The following is a 13,234-nucleotide window of genomic DNA, read 5'->3' as shown; positions in this document are numbered from 1 at the left end:
GTGTTATGAAACACACACAACACCATCATACAACCCAGTAATCAATACACACACACAGCACATCGAACCTACTATGCCCTGCACAATACACACCAACACAAACAGTCAAAACACACAAAATTACACATCACAACAACACCGGCACATCAGCGATGGGAGCAGCACTACATTACATGGAAGGAGGCCATACTGGGACTCATCTCATGTTCAACAAGGCCCACAAAAACATGCCCACATGAACAGCCACCACTCAGATTTCATGGACAAGCAATACCAACAATATGGGTGAATGTGCAAGGTCACAAAGAATACACTACTCCAAACAACATACAAGACACGAGCCAGCTCTGAGGGACACACACCTAAATAGTCAAATAGTCACATGCACTCAAAAGTAAAGCACACTTGCACAACTCAACACACTCCATGTCTGCTGTGACCAAACTCCAGAAACACACACCAAATGTACACAACAGCCAGGGACAACGCATACACCATACAGGACTACATTGCACATCACTCAAACAAACACATATCACAACAAACACAACACAATACCATGACACCATGATTTCAGCTAAATACACATATCTATCACACAACACACACCCTACTCCTGGGGGGCAACAGCACTACCTCACATACTGCTAAAAAAAAATACATGAAGCATGAAGCAGCACCCACAACAAAATACTGGCACATAACCAATGTCCGCCAGGAACAACTAAAACCTTGGAAAGGAAATGCAGGACAAAGATGTAACCAAAAAAACAACAACTGGTTGGCTTTAATATTATGAATGTGCAAAAATATGAAAGTCCAAGGCCACTGGCCAGTCCATAATTATAAAGATTTTTGCATCAAAGGCACAAAATATTGTCCCAAATTGACTTCTGACTGCCTTGTAATCTTCCCAGGTATGGGCATCGGGGGGCAGACAGGCACACCAGGGAGTATTGGTGAGGGTGTGGGAGTGGCATTTGGGGTTGGGAGAGGTGGGTTTTGGTTTGGGCAGGGGAACCTTCTTGGGAGGGGTAGACCTCTTCTTGGTGGCGTAAGAGGCATGAGTGCTGGCAGAGGAATATGGAAGGCCTTGGAGGTAGAAGGGATGGCCTTGGGGAGGGAAACTATTCTTTTGGGGGAATAGTAGGGAAAAGATCAAGGTTGGAAAAGGAACACTTTTTTGGCACAAAGGGACGGTAATCAGAAGGGGTTTGGGTGTGGAGGGTGAGGGAGTGATTGTCTGATGTTTAGGAGTGGATGTCTTGGGTGCGTGTTTGTCGGAGGTGTGCTTGTGTGTGGTGGGTGTCAGTTGGGTGGGTGAGTGAGGGCGTTTATGTGTTTTGGGTTGAAAGGTGTGGGTGTGTCCAGGCAAGTTGTGACTGCTGCTGTGTCTGCAGGTGGATGTTGTTTGTGTGCGTGGCAGTAGTGTGTCTTGTGATGCTTATATTAGTCTGTGCTACCTTTGAATGTTGAGGTGGATGCATGGCCGTCAGTTTGTGTTCTTTGTCTGGGTCCAGGAAGGGTGGATTTGGACTGGGAATAGGAAAGTCGAGGTAAGACAGTGGAGACGGGGTGACTGGCTACCATCAGTGTGGAGGCTAGAGTCTGAAATTATCTCTGTAGGCCAAAGATCACACAGTGAATGCCCTCCAGGAATGTATTGCTCTGTTGGATCTGGCTTGCCAGTCCCTGGATAGCATTCACAGTGGCCGCCTGACCCACAGAGACAGACCTCAGGAGGTCAATAGCCTCCTCACTGAGGGCAGCAGGGGGAACAGGGGCTGGGGCAGAGGTGCCTGCGGCAAAGAAGACGCTCACCCTCTTGGATGAGCGGGCACAGCCAACTGGGTGGGGAGCTGCAGGGTGGGTGGTGATAGAACAGGGGGTGGCAGACAGAGATGGTACAGGAGTGGTTCTCGATAGGTCTGCCACCACTAGGGAGTGGCCACTGGAGGGGGACTCAGATGAAGATGTTGCAGATGTGGTCTTCCTTATGGCACTCCCCTTGTACCTCAGGGCCACTGGGTCCCTCGGTGTCTGTGATGTCTGACTGGAGGTCCAGTAGCCAGAAGCTTCCCCACTTGGCTGTGCCACGTCTGCTTCATCTGCCTGTGCTGATGCTGAAAATAGATGGTAAAGTAGGGTCATCATATACACATGATAATACTTCCATTACAAATCAGACAGAAATAACATACCATCATGTCCACTGATCCCCCCACCCGACAGAAAGGTCCAGTAAAGTGCCAACATCATGTAACAACACAATACTATGCATGTCCCTCAATTTCTCAACTGCCACACACCAGCAAAGCACTAACTGAAACCTTCTATACCATGAATGAAGTAGACAAATCACACTGACCATACCATGACGAGGTGACTATTCCACTTAATACAGGCACCCTAATCACAACACCATAGTCAACCAGTAGATAAGTAATAGATTCGCATTGTAAGGTAGCTTAACAATTACACAGACCCATTCCTTACTACACAACTACATCTCCTAGATGCTTTGTACCAGGCAATAATGTATGTTGTGGAGTAAAGGCAGGCAACCTTGGTTCAAACAACCCATACCTACATCAAGTGACATAGATTCAACCAAATCACAATGGACACAAACCATCATATTACATATCAACTTATCACACCTGCCAAATGTTGGTCAGGGAGGTAGTACACATGTCACACACACATATACCAATTATGATGTAGCATGGAGTGACAATGGACTCAACTCCAAGCACTGTCTGAAAAATGCCTCCAGAAAACAAACAATAATGGTCATGTGAGGACCATGTAAGCTCACACAAATGTCCCACACACAATTAGCAGTTTACTATATTGGATGATGTATGTTTCAAATAGACTACTGTGCTGTACAGGAAGGAGGGAAACAGACTTTGCTAACACGAACATGAGTAAACCATTTTGTCACAGAATGAGAAGCAGCATCACTACCCACATATCAGACATGGCAAGCCTGGCATCTGTCTCTGGTGCATTCCCAGAGGAAAAGTATAAGTGATGCTACGATAACTGGTAGAACAACCATGATGCAAGCCAGCAGCCAGACCACACCAGCCTATATACAGGTGTTTATGAACTACCACAACTGCACCACATATGTTTTTTGTCGAACAAGAAGTTCCCAAATACCCTGACTTAATTTGCCATTTCTACATAGCTGCAGCAAGTACACATGATAATATCCAAAAGTGAGGCATGAAATGTGTGTTAAAAATTACACATGATGTTAACGCAGTACTGTCTGGGCCATGGCTGTGAGTGGAACAACCATTGCTAATGCATAATATCTACACAAGTATAGCATGGACAAGCTATGTGTCCAGTGTCTGCTATCAGGACATCAGCATGGCAATCACATTCTTACTTCGTAATACCAACATATGTGCCCCTGTAGAAAGGTAGCATATGCACACTGGTAACCAACATGCATATTGTCAACTTTGATGGGATATCACATATGTCATAGTACATTCCTTAATTTCGAAGGGGAAGCACCTTGCAACAGGTGTGAAGGTGTTAGCTGCGTATGTCATGTGACATGTCTGATGAACACCAATGCATCACATAATGCTGTGACACCTCAGAAACCATTAAACACTGGAGATGACTTGCCCCTACCTGACTCCTATTCACACACAGACATACCCCCTGATACATAGCAGAGGACAGAGAGCAAGAACAGACCCACCTTTCTACTGTGGCATTAGGGAGTAGTGATGTTGGTGGGAGCTAAAACCCACCAGGGTAGTAAAAGCAGATCCCTGTAACACAAGAAACACTGTCATATATGCTTCATTCTGTGCTATAGGACTGAGGGACACCCATAGTTGAGTACCATGTCTCAAAACAAAATGAATGAGCACACCTGCTGCCAATACATTGCTTGTGTACATCAATTTGATCACAGAAGATCTGTGACACATTACACTTACCACATTGTCCGAGCTAACATCTTGTCTGTCACTCAAACAGGTGTTAAAGGGGCAAACACATATTAGGTATGTCCTTACCCCCTTGTGGCTGCTGTGGTGCCTTCAAATGCCCATCCAACTCCTGATAGGCCACTGCCAAAATGCTGGCCATTAGGGGGGTCTTGGTCCGACAGGCAACCCGTCCTTGTTGGAAAGACAGCCCCAGCTGAGCCACTGTGATCTTCAAGGCTCAGCGTCTCAGGTCCTCCCACCTCTTCCGACAGTGGGTGCTCCGCCAGCTGTGGACACCCAGGGTCCGCACCTTCTTGGTGATGGCATGCCAAATCCCCTTCTTCTGATGGGCATTTACCTGCAGGGATGCAGAAGACAAGAATGTATATGTGCACAAGTGTCACAAAAGAACAGGCAGAGTTAACTGCAAGTCAATCCAACAAGCCAATGACAAACTGTCTTGCCCATCCTGTCCACCTATGGCACATAGCAGAACTTGATATGGGAACATTACTGCTAACACTGCCCACAAGGATACCCATCACAACCACCAGCTCAGCCCCTGCACTGACCAGGCACGAGAGCAGTGTGCTTTGTGTGACATGAGCAATTCACATGACCTTGACCAGAAACACAATATACCATATAATAAAAACTGGCATGTGGCAGCTACACAAAATAGCAAACATTATACACATACATCCATAGACCCTGATAATCTCAAGCTGCATATGTTCCCCACAGGACACAGCCATGTTACATAAAGCCCCAAATTTCCAGGGCAACATAAAAGGGAGTCACATGTTGTGCACATAAACATGCAAGCCTCTATAGGTATGCACCTATGCACATACACATGCACCAACATGCTAATTCAGGAAGTGGGGGTCTTTTTGTCATTTCAAACAATTTGCACTATAGTTCCAACACATATGTGCACATAAAAAATATGTCTCGGAAGATATACTTAGCCTTGCATTTGACTTGTCTCACATCATGGGTCAAATGTCATGGAACATCAGTTCACAACGCACTGTTTGCAGGAGCTTAATGCCAGATAAACTAGGAGCATGCACAGAAATGCATCAGAGCTGGATTAAGGAGCCAACAGGGCAGTGTGATCAAGGGACCTGTCAAGGACATGTAACACAAATGGTCAGAGTTGTTATGAGCACATCAGTCATATCGCTCCACCATGCCCCCAATGCCATAATGATGGTATGCACTGGGTATAGGCTGAAGTTGATGAATCCCAGTAGTGAGGCATGAGTTTTAACCATCACAGTCTGTATATGGATACAGGGTGTGGCTACAAGCTTACATTTGCAGTGCTGAAGCTATACAACAGCAGTCCATATGGCAATATTTCCAGAAAGTGGCAATTGAAAGCCAACTTTCTCTGCAGGCCTGCACACAAATCAACACAAACTGCCATGTCCCAAGAGGTTAGATGCATCAGAATTCTTCATGTATCCCATAGCCAATTGACAAGGGCTGTCATTGTGCAGAGCTTGGGGCCATGTAATTTCATTATTGGCTTTAGTACAACACTACAACAATGCCAGATGTGGCCACATATGTATGTGCAGCTACAGTGAGGGCACACGTATGGTGAGAAACCGGCAACAAACTGCTCTCATTTTAGCACATATGTCCATACATCAAGCACATCTGATGATGGGATTTACCTGGTGAAGGCTGGCATTACACCTCAGCTACCTATGTGCCACAGTTGCAAGGTGAGTCAGGGAATACTCATTGCACACTTCCACAATGTCTCAGAACTCTACACCTGTCACTTCACACAGGGACATGCCCAGGAACTCAATCTTTTAAGCACACTGATAGTACCTACAGGGCTTTGAAGACGCATTCTCACATATTGCCCAGAAGCTTAGTCGAGCTACAGAAGCTTATGTGATACTCTTACCTGCTCCACTGCTGCACCATACAGCTCTTCATGCAGGGGTAGGACCTACTCCACAAGCTTCTCCAGCTTTTCTGGTGAGAAAGCAGGTGCCCTATCACCTGTAGGACATGGCATGATTGCTCCCAGAGGCAGTACACAGCAGCTCAAGTTATAGGGGTCATGCTGGCAGCACTGTCAGAGTCAAGTGAGAGATTCATCAGGAGATAGCGGTCACGTCCGCCACGTACACAACTGTCAAGGTAGGCGGACACTGCCATTGAGTGAAGACCGCCACAAGCACCAATGGCAATGTCCGCTGCAGTAGCATCTGCCTTTCGTCATGACGACTTCAGCCTGCGGTCGTTTCCTATTGTCCAGTGGCGTAGGTCAGAAGGTCGCCATTTTAAAGCCTTTCAATGGTCAGAAAAGATTAAATATATGATGCGTCACAATGTGGAGAAACGTTCTACGCCATAATCATTAGTGGTGGCATTGTTTGAATATGTATATTTGTCATGATTGAAGGATCATGATGTCATGTTGTTCTGATAATTCCAAGAAATCATCGGTGATACAGTCACCACCCTCTCGGCCATGGGCAATCTTTTTTTTGGGACATTTAATCACAGGCGTTGTCTGATGTTAGCTCACATAGTCTCGCTGATGTATTAGTTAATATATACATATCTTAGTTGAGGCAAGGGGATGACATGTAACTACTGTGCCACTTTTACCACTGGTATGTGCTGTTTATCATGTTTTCACTGTATCAATTGGCATGTCACAGTTTTTGTGGAACATGTGTGGTGTCAAGTACAAGAGACAGAATGAGTGATTGACAAACCTTCTTATTTTCTCTCATATAGTTACCCTGGAATGGGAAGAATCAGACTACCTCCTGTGTACCGTACACTAGCAGACTTGCAGACTATGGAGAACAGCCATGTTATACAAATTTACCAACTAGATAAGCAGACAATCATGGATCTCTGTCATCAGTTGGAGCCAGATCTGATGCCTGTCATTGTTCATCCAGACAGCATACCACCCATTGCACAAGTCATGTCACTGCTGGACTTCCTGGCCACAGGCTCCTTCCAAAATACAGTGGCATTAACTGCAGGGACATCCCAGCCTAAGTTCAGTCTGGTCTTGTAGGCTGTACTGTCTGCATTGTTGAAACACCTTGACAGCTACATCTGATTTTCACAATGTGAGGATTTGGCCCATTTGAAGGCAGAGTTCTATGGTTTGCACACATCCACATGTAGTCAATCAATCAATCAATCAAATAATTTCTTAAGCGCACTACTCACCCGGTAGGGTCTCAAGATGCTGGGGGGGCTGTTACTGCTCGAAAAACCATGTTTTTATGTGCTTTCTGAAGGTTAGGAGGTCCTGGATCTTGTGTAGGTTGGTGGGGAGGGAGTTCCAGGTCTTGGCAGCGAAGTGGGAGAAGGACCTGCTGCAGGAGGTAGTGCATTGAATTCGGGGGACTGTAGTATAGTGGGGGCCATTAATGGAACCCATGTAGCCTTGGTTCACCCACATGACAATGAACAGGTCTATCGGAACAGGAAGAACTTCCACTCCATAAATGTCCAAGTAGTCTGTTTGGCGGACCTCTATATTTCTCAAGTTTGTGCACGGTACCCAGGTTCAGTCCATGATGCCTTTATCATGCGGAACAGTGCTATCCCACAGCTGATGACATGACAGTACCCAGAGAGGGCCTGTCTGGTTAGTACATTACATATGTCATGGGTGTTTGTATGCTATGTCTGCTGCCAAATGTGATGATGCCCTGGACTCATGTTTGCACACATCACGATTCCTTTCAGGGAACTCTGCCTACCCAAACCATCCTTGGTTGTTGACCCCCAGTGAGGAACCCAACCTGGTCAGGGGACATCCACTTCAACGAGGTCCATGGAAGGACGCGGCATGTGGTGGAGTGGACTTTTGGGCTCCTGAAGGCAAGATTTTGCAGCATTGAGAAGTCTGGTGGAGCCCTCCTCTGCTCACCTGCTAATGTTTGTCAGATCATTGTGACCTGCTGTATGCTTCACAACCTTGCCCTGAGGAGAGAGATCCCATACATCCCAAATGAGGGGGAGCTAGCAGTTCCACTGGGTGAGAATGCAGAAATGCCAAGTGAGGATGACAGTGATGAGGATGAAGGTGGAGCCATGCGGGAAGATCTCATCAATCAGTACTTCACCTGTACGTGATGGTTCCATGTGGGTAGTGTGAGGATTGTTTGAGAAGGGTTTCTGTGTGACCATCAGACAGGTCATTTGATGCTTTGCATTATACAGCTCAGGTTTGCAGCCAAGTATAGACTTGGAGTCATGGCTTGTGTGAGGATCTCCTTTGTTTGGGGCAGTTAACATGCACAAGCTAAGAAACTACAATATCTGAAACAGTTTTTTCCATTTAATGTAAGCCTTTACATGCCTACACTCCATGTTTACCACTTTCTCCTTCCAGGTCTCTTCACAATGCCATCCTCATGTGGACATTTCTGAGTTGTGTCAATGGCAGGTGGCTTTGGCTGGTCTGACATGTGAAGTAGAAATGGATTGATACAGGTACTGGTTTACACACACACCCCAAAAATATCTTTGGAGTGTGTGAGACCCATGCCCAAACTTTCAGGACAGTGAGATGGCAGAGATCTTTTCTAAACACTAGACCTGTTTGACATGGTATGTGGGTCCAATTATGTTATGTGTGTGATCATGTGTCTTTGACACAAGTTATTCTGTGCAATCCATTCACTCAACCTTCAAATTTTTATTGACAATGGACCTGTTAGACATGTTTGTAGCTGTCATTGTGTTTCCTCATTGCAGGCCACTGTGCATGTGTTTCAACGCTGACATAGGTGAGTAGCATGCTTACAGATGGCTGACCATTGGAAGTGGAAGGATGTCTGACTAGGGACTGTTGTACTGTCCTCTGTCTATATTATGGGGTATGTTGATTTGGTAAGCATTGTATAGGTATGCGATAAGGGATAAGCTGATGACAATTTCCACCAATCTGTGTGTCTATTCGGAAGGACATAGTCTGACATGTCCCTTACTTCAGTGGTCTGTGGGATGTTTCTTTCTGACACCTAGGCAGGAGCAATATATTTTTAGACCTACTTGACTATGACACTCCTGACATTTGATCAGCCTGTGTGCTGCACAGAGTAAAAAACAGAGGTTTGTGACTGTCCACTTGTGTCATTGTGTTGATATTGTTCCCCAGCATGACAATACCTGTTACATGTCCCTCCTCACATTTCCTTCTTATGGGTCAATAATGAGTATGAAACATATTTCAGATAAAACTACTCGCATTGATGAAAATTACTATCATACTTAGATAGCGTATTAGTTGTGCTTATTTACATGTGCACAGGACATTAGGATGAATGTGAGCAAAGAAATAATGTTCAAATTGTAAAGGGATCCGTCATGGTGGATGTTATCATCAGAGTAGCTGCCACAACATTTTAAATCCCAAGTCCAGTATCCTACTATCCAGGTAAATTGGAATGTGATTGTAGAAAAGTCAAAAGGGTGCATCTGAGGCACAAAAAAAGAGAATCGATCATTTGTAGGTAACTTTCTGGCAGTGGTGGTTTTTTTGCCACCTGAACTTCCTGGTTGTTTGGGTGGATGTCCACGCTTGTTGGGGGGGTTCTTCAACTACAGAGGCAGGGGTGTCTAAGCCATGTCCTTCCTCTGGCTGAGACTCCATTCCACTGGCTGTCATAGATGTTGAAGGGGATGGTGTATCTTGTTCAATGGAAGGGGTCTGGTGCTGTAGACACCCCCTGCTAATGGTGATGTTTATGTCTCTCAGCACCGCTGTTATGGCAGCCAGCTGGGTATTTTGGGCCTCTCACTGTTGTTTGACTTCCTGGGAGTTGTCCATCTGTAGCTGCTTGATCTCCCCCATCATGGCAAGTACCTGGCCCATTGCGCCTTGGGATTGTTGGTAGGCTCCCACGACTTTGGAGATGGTGTACTGGCCAGATGTATCCCTAGCAGCCTCATGCTGCTGGCCGACACCATCCCTCCCACGCACCCTACTCCCACGTGCCTTTGTCCTTGGTACAGTTTGCCCACTGGTGCTAGGTCCATCATTGTCAGGGATTTCGAGTTGTGATTCTGATACCTGGACCAAGGGGCACATCATGGATGTCACTGTCCGGGGGGCACAGGTTTGGGGTCGACTAGTTGCCTGGGATGTAGATGCAACAGGGCTAGGAGGAGTCAATGTGGGCAGGGTGGGGCCTGACAGTTGCCGTCTGACCAGGTTGCCCTGATGGGCCAAGGCCGTCCTCAAAATCCATACATCCAAAAGTGCTCTCCTCACTGAGGGTTTTATCCAGGGGGGAAGTGGCTGTCTAATGAGTGCTTTCCATGGTCCGAGTGGCAGGTAGACCTGTTGGAGATGTGAAACAGACAGTTACATGTTGTTCTGTGATATGTAGCACCATATTTCAAAGGTAGCTTTGTTTTTGTCCATGTACAGATGTGCTTTGCTTGGCCCCCTTATTTGACAGTAACACCTGCTTTCAATTATGATGACCTGACATTTGGGGTACAGACAATTCCCTTTTAAGTCACCTTGCTAAGAATGTCATAGTACCTTGGCACTTGATTAGCTGTTCATTGACTCATATCTTGGCAGCAGTGTAGAATAATATCTTTCATAGTACCTTCCATTTACTAATAATTCCTTGTTTATTTAACAGACAGCTGCACAATGTCATGTGGACACTGACCTGGCCATGAGTTTTGGAGTAACGATTCTACCTGGCCATATGTGACGGGCTACACCAAGTACAGCACACTGCATATATGTGAGCTCCGCCCAGGTCAGTAGAGTCCAATTGGTGATTGGAGGTAGGAGGGACAGTGTAGCAGAGGCCACAGTTATAGCGGTGTGTGTGGGGTATGTCAGTGGCAGCTGTCCTTGGCATTCCTGTCAATAGCTGTCCTGTGGCAACAAACTATACTACTGTTATTTTCCAAGGTGAGTACAGTTATATAGTTGTTGGGAGATAGAAGGGACTGTTTCGTAGAGGGCACAGTTGTAGCTGTGTGTTAGTGTTATTGTACTAGGAGATGTCCGTAGCATTGCTGTCATTCCCACAGACTGTACAAGTGTGAAGCATTCAGGTGAGTATTCTCCATTTTTCAGTTTTCATGCAAGGCTGTTTTTAATATGGTTCACTGTTATGGTTTTCTTATTGGTAGAACAGTGCCTGCTGGAAGTTGTAGTGATGTCAGTTCCTGTACTACCCATGCCATACACAGATACTGTGACCCCAGGTGAGTTAAGTTCACATGTGAGATGCCAGACAGTGGTATTCGGACAGTAGGACATATTGGTGGTGAGTAGGTTGACTGTTAAGGAGGAAAAAGGTGATCAGTGTGCATGCATGACAATATATTTTGATGGCTTTATTGTTGTAGTGACTTACCCGACTCGACTCCCTCAGGTATTCCTGTCAAGCCCTCAGGATGCAGGATGGCCAAGAACTTCTCCTCCCATGATGTGAACTGTGGGGGTGGGGAACCACCGCCAGTCTTGAGTATCACAGTAGGTTCCTGGCTGAATGCACCTTGCCCCTGAGGTCATTCCACCTCTTCCTGATATCCTCCCTTGGACTATTCTCATGGCGAGCAGGGTCACGACTGATTTGCATATGACTGGGTCCAAACTGGAATGGCATGGATAGCAAAAAAACAATGGATTTAGGCCCAGATATCTGTACTGGTGGTGAATGTTTGACATTGATAAGCATCCCATCCATCACTTGTTCTTTTTGTCTTACTGGTAATGACACTATGAGCCAAATTTGAACAAAGCTTTAGTTGCTGAACCTGTGAAATTTCTAAAAAGATTTGAGGAGACAGAACAAGAACGTGACTTTAAAGATGTAGAAAAATATCATGTGCGTTTGTGGAAAAGGAGATCTGATTCTGACTATCACACATTTGACAATCTTCAGTACAGTGAGTTCAAGATATTGGTTCTGCTAAGTGACCTTCTAACGGTATCATATTCTGTGCATGGAAACATTACAAAAGCATTCTACTTGATCAGAACATATGAAAATGTTTTGGATCCTGCATATGTAGATAAAGATCCATGTGAATTAGGTTGGGAAGATATTGAATGGGTGCTAAAACCTACAAAATTTCTAAAGCCCCAGCCCACCGAACTTACATGTACATGTGCAAAACCTGTGCTACAAAAAGCTGTCTCTGTCAATATGCTGTGTTCAAATGTTGAACATTCTGCAAATGTACTACAAGCAATTGAGGAAACAAATAAATGAAAGAATATATGAAAATGTGTCTAAAACCGGGGCGATAAACATAATTTTTTTCATATTCAGATCATAAACATTGTTCGGTGCACAAAGGAAAAGATTAAAAACCATTATTATTTGTTTCATTTCTATATATATATATATATCTTCTTACTCTATGGTAGTCACATTTTTGGAAAACAGCAGAAGAGTTTCTCTGAGGAGTTATTTTCTTTCTCTTTAAGACTACTTGACCCCCCCAAACCTATGTTTTGACACCAAAATGAAGTGTATGGGTCTCCTGGTTCCTGAAATATTATATCATCACTGCAACACAACCGCCATTTTAAAAAATATTATCCAGAAAAAGACGGCGTGGATCTGCAATGTCTGCCCACTCTAAATTACTTCTCTAACGATCCAAAAACACAAATCAAAATCTCCAAACTACAATTTTGTATGTAGGTATATTGGGGGGCTGGGAGTATTTAAAAAAACAGTAAAAATATATTTTGAAAAACAAATAGCTTTGTAATGTTGATTATTTCTCTGAAATTACAGTTTAGTTCATATGAAAACTGGTCAGTGTGCTAAACATTGAATACAGCAAAATATTACAAAGTCTGTGCTACAACATATTGAATCAATTAACACATTTTTGAAGGTGCATTGTATAGATATGTATGAATGTATGTGTATGTTTATACACATGTTGTGAATGGGTCTGTATATGCTTGTGAATCGTGGGTGCATGTGTGCACACATGTGAATGGATGTTAACAAGTGTGCATGTGGAAGAGTGTATGTGTGTGCATGTGTGTGAGTATGTGTGTGTGTACATGTGTGCTCACCCAACCACTAAGTCACAATATGGTCTGATACTGGAGAGAAAGAAATATTACCTTTCTTATCTATATCTGACAATCAAATTTTTCCATATTTAGCTCTGGCTATGAATGGCTTCATCTGTTCAGGGATGTCATGTCATCAGTTCTTCAGAAAAAGTACAACAAGACTTTGTTCAGAGAGAAAGAGATCAGT

Source organism: Pleurodeles waltl, chromosome 1_2, assembly GCF_031143425.1.
Source record: "Pleurodeles waltl isolate 20211129_DDA chromosome 1_2, aPleWal1.hap1.20221129, whole genome shotgun sequence".
In the NCBI taxonomy this organism is placed as follows: domain Eukaryota; kingdom Metazoa; phylum Chordata; class Amphibia; order Caudata; family Salamandridae; genus Pleurodeles; species Pleurodeles waltl.
The sequence above is the reverse complement of the archived record's forward strand: the minus strand, read 5'-3'. Positions refer to the sequence as shown.